The sequence below is a fragment of the Pongo abelii genome, chromosome 4, assembly GCF_028885655.2.
Source record: "Pongo abelii isolate AG06213 chromosome 4, NHGRI_mPonAbe1-v2.0_pri, whole genome shotgun sequence".
Taxonomy (NCBI): Eukaryota; Metazoa; Chordata; class Mammalia; order Primates; family Hominidae; genus Pongo; species Pongo abelii.
The window spans coordinates 41,879,918-41,900,262 of NC_071989.2; positions in this window are offsets into that span (position 1 = coordinate 41,879,918).

Genomic DNA, 20,345 nt, shown 5'->3' on the forward strand with positions numbered 1-20,345 from the left:
AAATTTTTATTTCTTTATTTTAAACAAGAGTTCCTTACTATGCTACCTTTCAGTTAGGTTATTTTGTTTCACTACATGGTATGTTTAAGCTTAGTTGTGAAATAAAGAATTCATGACTAAATTCTACACATTTCCTAATAATGAGTATGTAGATCCAAGGTTTAATCAATGTATATTGGAAAATGAATAAATAGTGAATTAATTAATGAAAATTTAAATGTTCACTTTGTATTGAATGTCAAAACCATATATAACCTCCTTTAATTACTATAAACAGAAAAAAATTAGACCAATTTGCTAAAAATTTCTGACAAACATATTGTTTGTCATCATCAACAAGAAATAATCTGGCTATAATATAGAAATTTAAGAAAATACTGAATAGACTATAAATCATATTTTTAAAAATTCATCAGAGACATAAAGATGCACAGACACCTCAGTGACCAAAACCCAGAGAGGGACAATCCCTATGAGCACAGTCTGGAAGGTTCTTTCATTTCTTGGGGTCACAGGGCACTGAGAAGTAAGCCCACCACACACCAGGAGAATTTGCCCCAACCTGAAGAAACCAGCTAAAATTTAATAACCCTGTGGGATATGCTATAGATGAGACACTGAAGAAGCCCCAGACAGAACTAGCTCACCTTGCCCACTGTTTCCCCAAGGGATTTCTTTTATTACTGAGTGTGTGGCTGCTTGCAGGAACTGTAAAGCAAAAAGGAATATCCAGTGATTGATGGAGCCCATACCAGTGCATAAGAACCAGTTATGTATGTCTCTTCCTGAGTCTCCATTCAGTAACATGTCAATAGACTGAAACTGCACATGGTGGCAGCGTTCATACTACAGACATCAGCAGATGCTGCAAATCAGACTTTCTTTTTAGGACAGTTCATTAAGCATTTACCAGCACACCACCAGCTATATTCCATGGTACAGGATACTGCAGGCTGGGCAGAAAAGTTGAGTAAGTATAGTCTCAAAGTGTCTAAAACTCAAGCCTTGCTGGAAGAAGTAACCTAAATCTGCTCTGAGGGCATTTGTAACTGGTGGTGAACTGAAATTAAATACAGCCCAATCCTGACCTAGGTTAATTTATAATGAGAAGAGATCAGCTCCTAACCCCTGACAGAGGAAACAGTGTACACTTTCTGGAGCTAAATACTATTTATTTCAATCTCTACTTTTTATACACAATATCTAACATATCAAAATAATTTTCATATAAGCAAAAGTAGGAATATACCATCCAGCAGAAGAGAAAAACTGTTCAGTGAAGTAGACTCACAGAAAATCCAGGTGCAAGAATTAGAAAACAAGAACTTAAAAATACCTATTATAAATATGTTGCAGAAATAAGATTAAAAGGTAGATACCATGGGTAAAAAAGATAATGAATCTCAGCGGAGAAATAAAAAATATTAAGAAGTAAACAAAGGGAAATTTCTGGAACTGAGAGTACAATATACCCTATGAAGAATTCATATAATAGGGTCAATGACAGACAGAGCAGAAGAAAAGATCAGTAAACTCAGATAAGTCAATAGAAATTATCCAAACAGAAGCACCAAAAAATGTAGTATATATACATAAAAACGCACATATTTTACATACACAGTTCATCCTCAGCATCTGTGGAGGATTGGTTCCAGGACCTCTTGTGGATACCAAAATCTAGAGATCTTTAAGTCCCTATTACAAAATGCTGTGGTATTTGCATATAATCTACACACATTCTCTTGTATACTTTAAATCATCACTAAATTATTTATAATACCTAAAATACTGTAAATGCTGTCTAAATCATTGTTATACTCTTTAGGGAATAATGGCAAGAAAAAAAGTCCTTACATGTTTAGCACATATGCAATTTAAAAAAATATATTTTCAATCTTTGGTTTATGAAATCCATGGATGCAGAATCCATGAATATGGAAGGACAACTGTATATATAAATACATCTACATACATATGTACATGCATGTATGCATACACACATTGAAAGAGAGAGAGGGAATGAGGCAAACAAAATATACAGATAGATCCGCCGGGCGCAGTGGCTCACGCCTGTAATCCCAGCACTCTGGGAGGCGGGCGGATCATGAGGTCAGGAGATGGAGATCATGCTGGCTAACACAGTGAAACCCTATCTCTACTAAAAATACAAAAAATTAGCAGGACGTGGTGGCGGGTGCCTGTAGTCCCAGCTACTGGGAGGCTGAGGCAGGAGAATGGCGTGAACCCGGGAGGAGGAGCTTGCAGTGAGCCGAGATCACGCCACTGCACTCCAGCCTGGGCGACTGAGCGAGACTCCGTCTCAAAAAAAAAGGAAAAAAAAATATACACATATACGTACATATATATATATAGATTATGTTAAAGGATTTTTCAGAATCAATAAGACATTAACTCATAGATTCAAAAAAGGGAACACATATAGAAACATTATAATCAATCTGCTAAAAAATCAAGGGTGAAAAAAAGGTAAAGAAGAAAATCTTAAAACTCGCCAGAAGTAAAAAGACACATATTCAAAAGAAAAACAGTAATAATTGTCACTCTCCATTTTGACTAATGAATCATAGTAGTCTCTCAGGATTCCGAAATAATTAGCACTAATTCAGAGTCACAGCGAAAGGTAAATATTTGGGAATATGTGTACAGTTTTTTAAAGACCATTAGCTGCTCATGGAAAAAAAGTAACTGTGGATTTTGAAATTTTAACATTTGTAGAAGTAAAATTTGTGACAATAATAGCACAAAGGGAAGGAGATATAATGGCATTCTATTGTTTTCAGGTTCTTATTTTGTGAAATGATAAAATCCAGTGTAGACTGTTGTAAGTTAAGAATATATATTGTAATCTCTGGGGAAAAATAAAAACTAATCAAAAGGGTAGGACTAAAAAGCCAATATACATAATCAAGTAAAATTAATCCAAAACAAGGCAGGAAATGAGGATGGTACAAATAGGAGAAATGGAAAACAAGTTGCAACATGGTAGTCTTGACCTAACATATATGAGTAATGGACTGAATGCCCACCTCTGCTATCTTCTAGCTCTATTTTCCCATCTTTAGTTATTTTCTCATTTGTTAAGCCATTTGGAACCTTCACTTTTTAAAAATTTTCATGAACAGGATCATAAAAACATCTCAAGAAGAGAAATAATATATTGATAATTTAAACAACTCTGATCAGATGAACTTATTAGTCTCCAGTTTAACACTAAAACCTTTTTAATTAATAGTGAGAAATTTAGCAAATTATATCAAACAGAAATTGAGTCCTCTGTGAAAAGGCACACATAAAAAATTTAATATTCTATATTGACAACATTATAAAAATTGAGCAGTTATCTTCATGCACCATTTCTATTAAATTATTCTCAAAAAGTTATTCCCTTAGTAATTTATTTCTTCATTATGTAAATTATGAAGTGATGCTTCATTCATGCTCTGGTATCCACAAGTATGTACCCAGACACGTTCAGATCTAGGAAGAGAAGAGGTATGTATGTGTCCATTTTTATTTCTAGCAAAATTACCTTTTACTCAATGTAGTAATCTTCAAATAAAAGTCACTAGTTTCCAATCTTTTTTTCCCATGGATGATTGCCATGACAATCAAAAGTGCAAAATGTCCTCATTCATGGAGTTATGTTCTGGAAAAATTGTCTCTAGTTCAAACTTTTTGGTAAAAGCAATTATAGTCCCACTGTTCTAAATAACTCTGAGATGAATCTTTTATTAAAATGAAGACTCCTTTTAAAATGAAAAGGTAGGCATGTTTCCGAAGACACTTTAGCCTTGAGGGGAAAGCAATGTACCAATAGGGTCACAAAACAGTAATTCTACTTTCTGCACTTTTGCCAATGGAATTCCCCACCTTTTTACGAACACTGCTGGTTCTGTTTTAGATAATCAGATTCTTATATACACTTATTGAACTTGCCATTTTTCTCCTCTCACCTTCCACTGAGAGACACTGATGTCTTCCCAGTGGTGAGGCCTTGTCCTTTTTCGCTCCAGATGGTGACCTGTTCAATCGATATTTGAAGCTACTCTGCCTATTCTATATTTGAATGTTCCGCAGCAGTAATCCACAGTAATTTCAAATAAAGTCTCCTTCTCCTGTTTTGGCTAAAGTCATAACATAAGCTACAAAGTAATACCGTCAGGTTCATGATCTCTTGATAATTCACTGAGAGGACTACAAAATCATGTTTTTATTTGTTTATTATTATTTTTTCTTTTTTAATTTACTTTAAGTTCTAGGATACATGTGCACAACCTGCGGGTTTGTTACATATGTATACATCTGCCATGTTGGTGTGCTGCACCCATTAACTCGTCATTTACATTAGGTATATCTCCTAATGCTATCCTTTCCCCAGCCTCCCACCCCACGACAGGCCCGGGTGTGTGATGTTCCCCACCCTGTGTCCAAGTGTTCTCATTGTTCAATTCCCACCTATGAGTGAGAACATGCGGTGTTTGGTTTTCTGTCCTTGCCATAGTTTGCTGAGAATGATGGTTTCCAGTTTCATCCATGTCCCTACAAAGGATATGAACTCATCGTCTTTTGTGGCTACATAGTATTCCATGGTGTATATGTGCCACATTTTCTTAATCCAGTCTATCATTGATGGACATTTGGGTTGGATCCAAGTCTTTGCTATTGTGAATAGTGCCACAATAAACATACATGTGCATGTGTCTTTACAGCAGAATGATTTATAATCCTTCGGGTATATATCCAGTAATGGGATGGCTCGGTCAAATGGTATTTCTAGTTCTAGATACTTGAGGAATCACCACACTGTCTTCCACAATGGTTGAACTAGTTTACAGTCCCACCAACAGTGTAAAAGTGTTCCTATTTCTCCACATCCTCTCCAGCACCTGTTGTTTCCTGACTTTTTAATGATCACCATTCTAACTGGTGTGAGATGGTATCTCATTGTGGTTTTGATTTGCATTTCTCTGATGGCCAGTGATGATGAGCATTTTTTCATCTGTCTGTTGGCTGCATAAATGTCTTCTTTTGAGAAGTGTCTGTTCATATCCTTCACTCACTTTTTGATGGGGTTGTTTGATTTTTTCTTGTAAATTTGTTTAAGTTCTTTGCAGATTCTGGATATTAGCCCTTTGTCAGATGGATAGATTGTAAAAATTTTCTCCCATTCTGTAGGTTGCCTGTTCACTCTGATGGTAGTTTCTTTTGCTGTGCAGAAGCTCTTTAGTTTAATTAGATCCCATTTGTCAATTTTGGCTTTTGTTGCCATTGCTTTTGTGTTTTAGTCATGAAGTCCTTGCCCACGCCTATGTCCTGATTGGTATTGCCTAGGTTTTTTTCTAGGGTTTTTATGGTTTTAGGTCTAATGTTTAAGTCTTTAATCCATCTTGAATTAATTTTTGTATAAGGTGTAAGGAAGGGATCCAGTTTCAGCTTTCTACATGTGGCTAGCCAGTTTTCCCAGCACCATTTATTAAATAGGGAATCCTTTTGCCATTGCTTGTTTTTGTCAGGTTTGTCAAAGATCAGATGGTTGTAGATCTGTGGTATTATTTCTGAGGGCTCTGTTCTGTTCCATTGGCCTATATCTCTGTTTTGGTACCAGTACCATGCTGTTTTGGTTACTGTAGCCTTGTAGTATAGTTTGAAGTCAGGTAGTGTGATGCCTCCAGCTTTGTTCTTTTGGCTTAGGATTGACTTGGTGATTCAGGCTCTTTTTTGGTTCCATATGAACTTCAAAGTAGTTTTTTCCAATTCTGTGAAGAAAGTCATTGGTAGCTTGATGGGGATGACATTGAATCAATAAATTACCTTAGGCAGTATGGCCGTTTTCATGATATTGATTCTTCCTACCCATGAGCATGGAATGTTCTTCCATTTGTTTGTGTCCTCTTTTATTTCGTTGAGCAGTGGTTTGTAGTTCTCCTTGAAGAGGTCCTTCACGTCTCTTGTAAGTTGGATTCCTAGGTATTTTATTCTCTTTGAAGCAATTGTGAATGGGAGTTCACTCATGATTTGGCTCTGTGTTTGTCATTGGTGTATAGGAATGCTTGTGATTTTTGCACATTGATTTTGTATCCTGAGACTTTGCTGAAGTTGCTTATCAGCTTAAGGAGATTTTGGGCTGAGATGATGGGGTTTTCTAAGTATACAATCATGTCTTCTGCAAACAGGGACAATTTGACTTCCTCTTTTCCTAATTGCCTTCTGCTAGCATTCTGAATGCGTTTGCTCTTGCTTCTCTAGTTCTTTTAATTGTGATGTTAGGGTGTCAATTTTAGATCTTTCCTGCTTTCTCTTGTGGGCATTTAGTGCTATAAATTTCCCTCTACACACTTTTTTAAATGTGTCCCAGAGATTCTGGTATGTTGTGTCTTTGTTCTCATTGGTTTCAAAGAACATCTTTATTTCTGCCTTCATTTTGTTATGTACCCAGTAGTCATTCAGGAGCAGGTTGTTCAGTTTCCATGTAGTTGAGTGGTTTTGAGTGGGTTTCTTAATGCTGAGTTATAGTTTGACTGCAGTGTGGTCTGAGAGATGATTAGTTGTAATTTCTGTTCTTTTACATTTGCCGAGGAGTGTTTTACTTCCAACTATGTGGTCAATTTTGGAATAAGTGTGATGTTGTGCTGAGAAGAATGCATATTCTGTTGATTTGGGGTGGAGAGTTCTGTAGATGTCTATTAGGTCTGCTTGGTGCAGAGCTGAGTTCAATTCCTGGATATCCTTGTTAACTTTCCATCTCATTGACCTGTCTAATGTTGACAGTGGGGTGTTAAAGTCTCCCATTATTATTGTGTGGGAGTCTAAGTCTCTTTGTAGGTCTGTAAGGACTTGCTTTATGAATCTGGGTGCTCCTGTATTGGGGGCATATATATTTAGGATAGTTAGCTCTTCTTGTTGAATTGATCCCTTTACCATTATGTAATGGCCTTCTTTGTCTCTTTTGATCTTTGTTGGTTTAAAGTCTGTTTTATCAGAGAGTAGGATTGCAACCCCTGGTTTTTTTTGTTTTTCATTTGCTTGGTAGATCTTCCTCCATCCCTTTATTTTGAGCCTATGTGTGTCTCTGCATGTGAGATGGGTTTCCTGAATACAGCACACTGATGGGTCTTGACTCTATCCAATTTGCCAGTCTGTGTCTTTTAATTGGAGCATTTATCCTATTTACATTTAAGGTTAATATTGTTATGTGTGAATTTGATCCTGTCATTATGATGTTAGCTGGTTATTTTGCTTGATAGTTCATGCAGTTTCTTCCTAGCATTGATGGTGTTTACAATTTGGCATGTTTTTGCAGTGGCTGGTACTGGTTGTTCCTTTCCATGTTTAGTGCTTCCTTCAGGAGCTCTTGTAAGGCAGGCCTGGTGGTGACAAAATCTCTCAGCATTTGCTAGTCTGTAAAGTATTTTATTTCTCCTTCACTTAAGAAGCTTAGTTTGGCTGGATATGAAATTCTGGGTTGAAAATTCTTTTCTTTAAGAATGTTGAATATTGGCCCCCACTCTCTTCTGGCTTGCAGAGTTTCTGCCAAGAGATCCGCTGTTAGTCTGATGAGCTTCCCTTTGTGGGTAACCTGACCTTTCTTTCTGGCTGTCCTTAACATTTTTTCCTTCATTTCAATCTTGGTGAATCTGACAATTATGTGTCTTTGAGTTGCTCTTCTCAAGGAGTATCTTTGTGGCATTCTCTGTATTTCCTGAATTTGAATGTTGGCCTTCCTTGCTAGGTTGGGGAAGTTCTCCTGGATAATATCCTGCAGAGTGTTTTCCATCTTGGTTCCATTCTCCCCGTCACTTTCAGGTACATCAGTCAAACGTAGATTTGGTCTTTTCACATAGTCCCATATTTTGTGGAGTCTTTGTTCATTTCTTTTTACCCTTTTTCCTCTAAACTTCTCTTCTCACTTCATTTCATTCATTTGATCTTCAACCACTGATACCCTTTCTTCCACTTGATCAAATCAGCTACTGAGGTTTGGGCTAGCAGACTCAGACTGCTGTGCTAGCAGTGAGCAAGGTTCTGTTGGCGTGGGACCGTCCAAGCCAGGTGCAGGATATAATCTCCTGTTGTGCCATTTGCTGAGACCACTGGAAAAGCGTGGTATTAGGGTGGGAGTGTCCTGATTTCCCAGGTACCGTCTGTCATGGCTTCCTTTGACTAGGAAAGGGAATTCCCCGACCCCTTGTGCTTCCTGGGTGAGGCGGTGCCCTGCCCTGCTTCGGCTCACTCTCTGTGGGCTGCACCCACTGTCCAACAAGCCCCAGTGAGATGAACCCAGTACCTCAGTTGGAAATGCAGAAATCACTTGTCTTCTGCGTCGCTCACGCTGGGAGCTATAGACTGGAGCTGTTCCTATTCGGCCATTTTGGAACCCCTATTTGTTTATTTTTTTATTCAATCTCTTTTAAGATTGAAGTTCAAACTCTTCTGGAGTAGGGAGTGCTGACTGGGAGGGCGATTTTGATGAGAAATTCTGTGTTGTACAAATCACCCCTACTCCTCCAGTCCTAAGGTATTATTCTTTTTATAATCTTTTGAGTATAATGTCTAGCCCTTTCCTTAAGATGGATGCTTCCCCAGGGGGGATCCAGTGTTCTTTACACAAATGGATCCCTGGCAATCCCATTCTTACAGAGCTCCAGCTGAAGTCAGATGTAGTTAAGACCTAGAGAGAACACTGCTTAGGCTTGTTTGGGACCCTGGTATTATAAAAAATTATCTCTTAATTTATTGGTTGTTTAAGTTTTAGTTAAAGTGAAATTAATCTCTTAAAGATATTCATTTAAGTGTGTGCGTGTGTTTAGAGTAATTTCTATACTTACTAAAAGTTGAGGGAACTGGATTTTAAACTATTATTTAGTTGCCAGGATTTTGCATTTCAAATATTGCATTACAGCTTCATTCTTTCCTTGAACTAGATTTTTAAGTGCAGGAAATAACCTTGAGCTTTCAGTTGAGAGTGCCTCCTTGCTCACAGACAAAGGATAAATCAGGACAGTTTGAAGCATGCTGAGACATACTCTTAGAATTCCCTGCAATTCTGTGTGACTCCATTGACAGTGACAAATGAAAGTAGTTTCCACACACCAGTGGACTATGTACCATCCTAACTAGGACACATCTAGCACTAAGTCAGGGATTAAGTATTCTTTGTATTTTTCTGTCAGCAATTTTTTAGTGTTTTCCTTATTGGTATTGTTGATTTTGCTTTGTGTTGTTGTTTTACTGTTAAGCCACAACAGATAAGAAAGAAGAAAAAAACAAAAAACATAAGTTAGCACAAATTTTGGGGATATGAATTGCAATTGTTCTTTGCTATTTCTTTCTCTAAAATTGAGTTTCATGTTAATATTAAAAAAATAGACATTGTGGCTCAGAGGGAGTTTTAGGTTATTAGGGAAAAGGATTTCATGAAAGAAAACTGATGCCAAATGGTATTTATGCAGTATTCTAAAATGATCATGACATTTGAGAAAAGCAGTTAAACAATGCCTCCTCTAGAAGTCATAAGATTACACAATTTTCAAGAGAAATAAAAGAACGTTTATTATATCAAAACTTTTGAGCTGCATTTTTTAAGTTTTATCCACTGACTAGCATTTCAATTTATGAGGTAGTCAGACTTTGTGTCATGAAATGTTGGTTAGTGTTCTGTCCAGGTACAGAAATTGTTAGAGCAATTTCTCCTACAGACACTAAAATGATAGCAATGTTCCATGGAAATGAAAAGCTATTTGCCTGATGAATAGCAAGACAATAGGCAACCTAGGATGCATAATTCTACTTTCCACTGTTACCCTTGGGATCTATAGAATGAGATTACCTTAAAACTGAACATGTCTCCTAGTCAAGTCCTTCCAGTATTTCAGGAACTAAACATTCAAGAAAAGACTAGAAGCAGGGAGCTCAATGTGGAAGCTAATATTATAACAGTTCTCAATAGTCCCTGCAATAAAAACTTGATTTCTTCAAAATTACTCTAGGAAAGAAAGTGACTCCTTATCTTGTGACAACATGGAGTACTTAGCACTTTATTTCAGACACCATTATTGACCTTATCAAACTGGGCATCTATTGGGAAAAGGCATGAAGAACAACCATGTAAGAAATATGACAACATAGAAAAAAAATCTTAGATTAATTATGTTTAGCTTATGTCGTATTTTAAACCTGAGTGTAGAACGTAATGTTCAAGTCCCTTATTTCTAGCATTCTCAATCACAAATAGCTTTTATTGAATGAATACATTTGTTCCTTGATTCTTTAGGACTGTTAACCAGGCCCAAATAGGAGCTGAGCCATCTAAGCATGTTGAGGGATTACCAGAGATCGTAATCCCCTAGAGAATCAATTTTCTTCTCATCTTTATCTGATTCTATTTTCTCGTCTCCCTGTAATGGGAGCCAGATTCTTTGAATATAAATTTCCTGAGCCAACGTGGCAAAAAGCCTACCTGAGAAGATGAAACCACATGACCTGGGGTGAGGAGAGTATTAGAAAGTGGGAGAGCCCCTGAGCACCCCTATAGACAACACTCCAGTTTGTAGATATTGTTAATCTTCAGGATCAAGTTACAGAAAACCCAACTTAAATTACTTAAGCAAATAAGGAATCTAGAGTCATGCAATACAAAGTCAAGAATGGCCGAGCCCTGTGCTGCAAGCGCTGTGAGTAGGGCTCATGGGTCTTTACGTTGCCTCCACTTTCCTCTCTGGGTCCTTTTTCAGACAGTCTTTCTTCACATTGGTGAGCTACCTGACAGCAGCATTTGCTTATATCAACCCAGGTATAAATCCAGAAGAAACAAGAATAACACAATCTTATGAGTGAAGCAATAGTCCTGGAATTAACTCTGATTGGAAAATAATCACCTTGATTTAGGTCCTGCTCCATCCCTACAACAATCTCTGTAGGAAGAAATAGGTGAGCCTCAAATCACCCAGTTTGGAATAACCTGCTTTTCTTGAGGCTGTGAGTGGGATCAGTTTTACCAATAGCGCCTAGGCCAGGAATGAGTTCATGATGGTGTCCTGAGGTCAGGTCACCATGACCACAAAAGCAGGCCACCAATATGGGCAGGCACAATCAATAACTGTCCATTAAACACTATTCCAGTGGTTTTTCAATTCTGGCTATACATTATCCGTGAAGCTTTATATAAATACATAAAAAACATACTTGGACTTTATTCCTCAAAAATTCTCAAATGTTAAGTTCAGGGTGGGAACTGAATGTTTGTATTTTGACAAAGTTCTGTAGATGAATCAATAATTACCAGATCTAAATCATTAAGTGGTCTCACTGAATTTATTTATTAAATGAGTGTGGTAAAATAACTTACCAATTCTCAAACATTTCCAACTATAAGCCACCAAAACAATGTCAAGAGTCCTAGAGTCTATGTATCCACTCACCCACCCATACTTCACCAGCACCAAACATACCTCCCTCATTAATGTTATTTCGACAGGGTACTACTCAAGAAAATTGTGCTTTTAAGGAGTTCTAACTAGGACTTTGAGCTCTGCCCTAGTTACAGTAATGTTCTTGTCAAGGTTACCGGAGTTCTTTAGAATTTATTTTTTAAGTGTATGATTAATGGAAAAATTATATTTATGTATTAAAAGACAATATGTTGAATTCACAAACATTTTGCCTCTTTTTTTCTTAACCTTCTCACTTAGTCACTCTCATCCATGGTTACAACATCAACCTTAGGATTGCATGACGCTGCATTACCTCCCACACCTGGACTGCAATCTCCTTTTGGTCTTGCTAGTTTGTTTGACTATTCTTTTTCTTCATGAATCTTCAAGTTCATTGAGAATTCTCTCCCACCCCTCTCCATTGGTTTCTACCTGTCTTTATGACTTTACTGACTCAAATTAGATTCCAGAGTCAACAAAGGCAATAACTCTATACTCAATACCTCTCTGTCTTTTCTTTGTGCTTGCCACCTCAACTCCAGCTCTTCCTTCAAGTTTGCACTAGGGCAGCTGAGTTTTGCTGGAGAAAAATCCCAACATCCAAATATGTCATGTCACTCCTGTGCCCAGAACCCTTCAATGGCTTTCTTACTTTGATTAAAACCCAAATTCCTTTCCATGCTGTGAAACACTGTGATTTGGTCGACAGTTTCCACTCTGGCCTCATCTCCTCTTCATGTCACTGCTGTTACTCTGACCTCATCACTGGTCCTTCAACAAGCAAGTGTCTTCCTACCTTAAGCATTTGCATTTACTGTTTTCTTTACTCAAAATACTCTTCTTCCAGATATCTGCAAGTCTCATGCCCTCATTTTATTCAGTTTTGTTCTCAAACATCTCCTTCCCTGACTATCCAAGATAACAGATATTTTTCAAGATAACAGATATTTATGAGTTGAAACACACACACAATTAAAGCCTGAAACACAGATAGATATGGGTAGCATCACCATGCTGGTCAACTAAATTGATTCCCCTGGGATGATATTGCACTAATCAGCACCTAACGTAATATATGTACTACATTTATTCTTTGATCTTTGCCTGTCTTCTTCTGCTTGATTATAGGCTCCATAATGACAGAATTTGTTTTGTCCACTGCTGTATCTTCAGTACTTAAAACGGCAATGACACTTAATGAATATTTGTTGAATGAATAAGTACATGAAGCAAGTATGTTTATACCATTATAAGTTCACAGTCACTTACTTCAACTGGGCCTCAATACTACCTGGCAATTCCACTGTTTTTATCTATTCAACTGAATCTCTCACCCTCCATAATGACTATTTTAAATTTTCACTCTCTTTAAACCTGTCATCAACACAAACCTACACACATGTGTACACTCATGTGTACACTCCACAACCCACGACCACATGCTCACAACAGACAACTTTGTTTCCTATGTTACAGAAAAATAGATGTTCATAGACAAGAAATCCCTGTAAGTCTTGTTACAAAACCAACATGCATTACCATATGGGTACTTGTACTTCTTTAATTGCTGTTGTTATTTAAAAAAAAAAAAAGTTGTATTTCCTCCTATCTAAGCCAATTCCTCCTCATTTTGTTAGGACCTACTTCTTCCTGTCTTTTCAGGAACTATCTCATTGTGAATCTTCAAATAACCTTAACTCCATCCCACCTTAAAAAACAAAATTAAAATACTTCCTTCAGCCACATAATCCTCCACAATCACTGTCTCCTTCCCTTCACTGCAAAACTTTTTACAGTAATGGCCCCCTTGTCTCTCTCCTCTCTTCCCACACACTCCTCAGTCCACTCTAATCTCAATAAACACCCACTCCTTCACTAGAAAGACTTTTGCTAAGATTCTCAGTGACCTACTTCCACATTGCTAAAATGCATGGGTATTTTTTAGTCTTCATTTTAGGTGAATTGTCAGCAGAACGTTGTACTATTAACCACCCCTTCTTTTTTAAAAATTCTTACTGTAAACTTCCTTAACATTGTATCCTCCTAACTTTCCTCCTACATCTTCAACAAGTGCTCCTCAGTTTCCATTGTGAATTCAACCTCCTCTAGATGGCCCCATGTATGAACATTCCTGAAAACTCAGCCCTGGCCTCTTCTCTTCTTATTCTATACTTTCTTTTTTGGAGATCCCACTATCAGCCAAGGCTTTAATAACCAACCATAAACCAGTGATGTTCAGATTTATACCACTAGTGATAATCTCTCCTCTGAGTTCCTAGCTTGCCTCTCCAATTTTGTAATGTGTATTCTCCACTTGAAAATCTTAAAGATGCCTCAAAATCAATCTATCCAAAACCAAATCCATTTGCTTTCCCTTCCAAAGTAGTCCTTCACCCTTGTTTCCACTGTTAGGAACACAGCACCCTGTATCTAGTTGTGAAAGCCAGAAAACAGGGAGTTGTCATGGCCACCACCCTCTTTCCTTAATTCCCTCATATAATTCATCACCAAATTCTGCTAATTCTACATCTTAAATATCAAATATCTCTTTCCTCTCTGTTCTTTCTCTCTAATTCCCTTGCTACCATCTTAGACTAAGACATTACCATCTATCAGCTCTCTCTACATGGTCTCCTCATTTGCCTTTTGCCCACTCCAGTCTGTCCTTCACCTGGCAAACAAAGAGATTTTCTCAAAGCACAACCCTAATCATGCCACATCTCTGCCCCAAATCCTTTGTTTCCCATTGTTCTTAAAATAAAGAACAAAGTTTTTTTAACATGCCTTGCAATCAACTAATGAAGAAGCTAGTCCCTGCCAAGGTCTACAGACTACCCCACCCACTACACTTCAGATACCCTGGTCATTAGTGATAGAAGGAGCTATGCTCTCCACTCCCACCATGGCCTTTTCTCATGCTGTTACCTTTGTATCCAAGGCCTTTCCTCACCCACCTTTCCCTAGTTCATTTCTGTTCTTCATTCTGCAAATCTCAGTTCTCAACTCAACTTTTAATTTTCTTAGGGAAAGTTTTCTTACTAGCAGACTGGAAAAAGTTCTCCTACAATATATTCTTTTAGTTCACAATATTATCTTTGGCACTTGTCACAGTAAATAACTGTAAACTTAAGCAGTTATATGGTCAACATTGGCCTAATAAGGAAGCCCTTCAGAGAATGACTATATCTTCAGTTGGTCCTTCATATTCATAGGTTCCACATTCATGTATTCAACCAACCTCATAAAAATATATTTTAAAATGGCACCTGTACTGAACATGTACAGACTTTTTTCTTGTCATTTTTCTCTAAACAACATACTATAACAAATATATACATAGCATTTATATTGTACTAAGTATTATAAGTAATCTAGAGATTATTTAAAGTACATGGGAGAAGGTGCATAGGTTATATGCAAATACTACACAATTTTATTCCAGGGACTTGAGCATTTGTGGATTTTGGTATCCATGGGAGGTTCTGGAACCAGTCTCCCATAGACGCCAAAAAACAACTTCGTTTAACCATTACTTCTCTATTTGATATTTTGGTGGCTTAGAGTTTTTTTGTTATTATTTTTGAAAATTTATAACAATGAGAATACACAACTCTCACATTGTGGGTAAGAGAAAATTTATTTTAAAAATAAATATTTGCTGATCAAACAGTTGGATGACAATATTTGTTTTTCAAAAACAAAAGAAAGGACACTGTCATTATCAAAAACATCAAATTTTGAAATACCAGCTGATGGCAAGCTACCACCTCTAGGGATCTGTGAATTAATTGGTGTGTAATGAGATTTGGGCATCGAAAATTTTTAGAGTTCCCCAGGTGATTCTAATGTGCAGCCAAGTTTGAAAATCACTGCAGAAGATGCTTATCAATGCCCTTTTCACAAGTTGAGTGCTGCCACAATTAATGTACCAATGGATATAAATACAGATGACGTGGCTCTCCAAAACAAAGACCATGTCAGCTAGCAGCTTTATGTAGCACTTGGCAGGAAACTGTGTAATCACAGGCTCATAGTGATTAATAAATCTAAGTGGAGAATCATTTGGGTGAAATGATTCAAGAAGCATTCTTTCTCCCTACTAATTTGGAATGCGACTTACATCTGAAAGAGACGTTGCACAGATGTCAGCCCAAGCAGCAATGTTGAGTCCCTCCAATGAAGAAGCTAGCCAGCTCCATAACTAGTGAGTCAGGACAACAGACACTCTCATCGTGCCACAAGGTCAAAAACCCACTTCTGTGCTCAGAATGTCTGGGTTTCAATCTTAGCTCTGCCACTTGCTAGTTTGCACCTTGGTTGAGTCTTTTAACTTTTCTATGCCTCAGTCTCTATTTTTAATACTAGAAAAGTGATAAATATATAATAAGGTATATAATAGTAACTATTTCAAAAGCTTGGTTTGAAGGTTAATTGAAATAATTCATGTAAAGTACTGAGCCTAGGTGCCTGGCCTATAGTTAACACTAAATATATATCAGCTGTTACTACTTTCTCAAGTTAAAGCTGGAAATTCCTGCTGAAGGATGGAAACTCATCCATTTTGGTGTTTTAAAGCTTATTTGTAAGTCAAAGAAAATTAAAACTAAAACTGCAGAATTAGCATAGAATGAAATAATATCAATAACAGAACTAAAGAATATCACTAAAGCTGTATTCATTTTCCTAAATCCTGATACCAATGAAGAAAATAGGCTATAATTAGTGAAATAAGAGTTTGACAACAAAATAGCCCTCAATCTAAAAGCAAAAAAGAAAAATTAATAGAGATAGTAGCAAAAATTAATGAATTAGATAATAGAAAATTAGATAACTAATCAATAAATTCAAGACCTAGTTTTCAAAATAAAAAGAATAAAATAGATAAAATCTTAGGTAACCTAATAAAAAAAAGGGGAAGGGGAGAAATCACAAATTTAGGATTTGGACAAAGACTTACTTAATGTTTACAGTCACCTTTTCATTTATTTTGAATTTTATATTCTAGGCCTGGTTTGAACTGGTAGCATGTGATTTACATTTGGTAAGTGTTACATTGACTTTGTTTCTTATAGTCTATTAGTGGTTTGGAACAAGCTGCAGTGGCTCTTGGCGTTTGTGTGTCCCCAGGAGATAACTGAGCTGGACAGATTTTTTTGGCACTTTGGGAACTAGCTGCCAAAGCATCCAGTGATTTATAAATGGCAATATTTTTGTATCAGATTATGGTTTAGATTAATAAATTTGTCTTTTGGTGTCTGTTACTGAGGAAATTTCTTTGACACATTCTGTAAGTAGAAGCATGAAATCTCTAGAGAGGCCTGATGCACTAAAAGCCACAGGGAGAAATATAATTGAAAGACATCTGTACTGCAATGACAAAGCAATGGAAAGGCTGAAGTTCAAATTGCAACAGGCTCAAAATATCAACACTTAAGTTAAACTACCAGGGCTGGTGCCTGGACAGAAACTTTGGAGAACAGATTTTTTTTTTTTGGTTGAAAGTTAGTTACTAGTACTAATCCTCCTTTGAAATCAGGAAAACTTCTCCATTCCCTTGAGGAACAAAGTCCTGAGTTTGTGTGATAAACTAGCACTTCAATGGAGTCCAGAACTAGGCAAGAGAAAGTAAAGATGTCTTCCAAGTCCTCCTATGCAGATTTGTATCACAGTCTCATTTTTCAGAACTTATCAGTCAAGTAATAGCTGTCCAATCCAGACTCAACTCCAAGCAAACTGTGTTCAGGGAACCTAAGTCTTTTGTCTACATGTTTATAAAAGCATAAATCCCTGAAATGTGGCATTTATATTTTAAATTATTTCATTAGAAATTTACAATTTATATACTTTATGAGAACAAATTAAACTATGACTTATGTTTAAGAATTTTGTTACTAATTGTTTGTACTTAAAAGCCCAATTTACAAGCTTTTTTCTCTAGGAAATGGGGGATCATGCATCCTTCCACACTTTCCCCCCGTCCTTCACCCAGTCTCTCATAAGCACACACACGGACACATATTATGTCTAGGAGTCAGTGGATATGCTCATAGACTATCTCTCTGGAAGAGAGAAAAGTCCTGATTTGTACTGGCTTCCAATTTCCATGGTGTAAATATTCCCACAGCGGCTGATTTCAAGTTAACAGCCAACTTTAGCCACTGGCTTACAAAATTCCTGAATATTTAAAATCAGCTCTTTTAAGTCATTTCCATTGTCTACAATACATCTCTGCTGGGACTGTACTGCCTCTGTATTCTGCTCCCTACCCTACAGCAAGCACTTAGTGGTTAGGAAATTTATCAGTTGAAACACACACACACAATTAAAGTCTGAAGCACAAATAGATATGGGTAGCATTACCATGCTGGTCAACTAGATTAATTCCATTTATTTTCTCAGTCACTCAGTCACTCTATGTTTACTGAATGTCTAATATGTGTCAGATACCATGCTAGGCATTGAAGTTAAAAATAATAAACTAATATAAGCTTATTGCCCTGGAGGAGCTCAGAGTCTAGAAACAGAAGGAAAAAAAAGACCAAAAACATTAAAATGAACAAAATTGTTTGATGCAAATACATGGAGGCTTCATTGCATGCCCATTTTGGAGCATTGCTCATTTTCTATTTCTTTTATATAAAGCCTCCCCTAATTAATACTCTCCACAGACAGTTCTCAGAGTGCCTTGATTTTTCATAGGAATAAATCTTGTCATCTCAACGAAATTGTAAGCGTTGTACAGACACTGACCATATTTTGCATTTATTTCCCATGCTTTGCAATACCAGATACCCCAAAATAATAAACTAGCATTTGTATTTGCAAAACATTTTCATAGATGTTATCTCATCTGAGCCTCACAGCAGACCTGTGGTGTATGTAGATTTGGTATTATTACAACTAGTCTTCATCTTTGTTTTATAACCAGAAACTAAAGTCTAAAAAAGGTTAGGGAACTGACCAAGGTCATGTGAACCAGAACACAAACGCATGTCTTTGAACTCCAAATCCCATACTCCCTTCACTGTACAGTAACTCTACAACTTTTTATTGATTTATCAACTGCATATAAAATATTCAGTGGTCCTTAACAGAGCACAGATGAAATTCTTATTCCTGCAGACCCTAAATGTCTAGAATAAGAGCATGTCCTTGTCCTAAGTGCCTATTTCCACAATCTTAGCCAGCATGCAGGACCCAAAAGATGTAAAGCACATCACTGTCCTAAATCTCCCTGTTTCCAATGGTAGATGGCTAATTTCTGAATCCATCTGGCTACTTGGTGCCATTTATTGTTTCTATTTTATCTCTCTAATGATAATTTAAAGAAATAGAACCTTTAAGGTTTAATTTAAGACATTGTTTCCAATAATCCATCATGGCAGGAACCCTTTAAAAAACATCCTGGACAAGAAATGTGAAACAGCAACTTATTCCTCACCCTGTCCTCTCCACTGTCGTGTACAGAACCCACATGCCACTGCTAACCAGTTCCACATGGGATTGCTAGGCATTCTGAAAGTCAGAGGCAATGTTAATACAATGTGTCTACCTCAAAGGCATGTTTATAATTTTCTGCTAGCTCCTAGATGAGTCTGGTCCCTTGTTCTAGTTCAATCAAAGATTTTGCAGGAACTTTCAGTCTGGATTTCAACTTCTCATGTTGTCACAATTAGAGGAAGTTCTGCCCCCAGGTACCTGTCCTGTGCCCTGCCAGCTTCAAGAGCTCCAACTGGAGGACGGCCACCACAGGAGCAGACTGTGTGCTACAGTATTAAAATAGACTTTGGGAAGAAAAAAGAAAAATGTATAACCCTTAAAGAGCGTTTGTAACTTGACTATCCAGATCTCATTACTTTACAAGTATATGCAAGTATATATAAGCACAGCATGAGGTATAATGTGTCTCACACAAAAACAGATTCTCTTTTGGTATTTATTGAACAGATGAATTATTTTGATGTGTATGCCTGTGTGTACGTGTTGAGACAACTGACTTACTTAAGTGTCTTTCTTGCCTATTACAGTGTAAGCTCCTTGAAGGCAGGGACTATGACTTATTTTTGTCCTTATATCTGGGGCTTAACACAGTCAGGCATATAGTAGATACTCAATATGCATTTGTGGAATTAATGAATAAACTTGGTTCATATTAGCATCATTATTTAAATCTTGCCAACTATGTCTTACTGTTTATGAACTAATTTTAGGTCTTTGCAGGAACATGGTACACACATCTATAAAACTATCCAGGCTGCCCCTCCCCTTCTTCTGTTATTCAAGCTCAGGCACTGCTGCTTTATTGACGTAATTGTTCTCTCTGCTTCTGCCAAAGTGTAGCTCTTGGCCCCCACTGCCACAGTGATAATTGGGTTGAGTATTTGCTGATGTTTCCACTTTTACAGCCAGCTCATCCAGGAATCTACAGCCATAATTCTCAACAGCACTTCAGAAGTGTTGCTTTAAGAAAAGCTATGTCACCTTTACTGACCACTGACCCCTGTCTCCTCAAGTTACCACAACCAAAGCTCAGCATTTTATGAAAGATTGGTACTGCCTTCACCACCACTGTTTCTCATAAAATGCAAATCTCTGCCCATTTATCTGGACACAAGAACTCTTGAAAATTGAGAGCAGTTCCCTTCTTCCATATTGCACTCTGTGTGAAACGAATCTGACCACAGAGTTTAGAATCTAAAATGCTACAGAGTTCCAATGGGTATATGACCATTTTCTCCTTGGGCATTTTCTCCCTGGCTGAACTGAGGTAAAGTAATGTTGCTGCATGCTCTCTAGCCAGAATCAACACACCTCTCCAGACTTGAAGTCCTGTTGCTAAGACTCTCTCTTCAGGGTAAACTTCTTTCCCTTTAGGATGACTTGTCCTTCTATTTT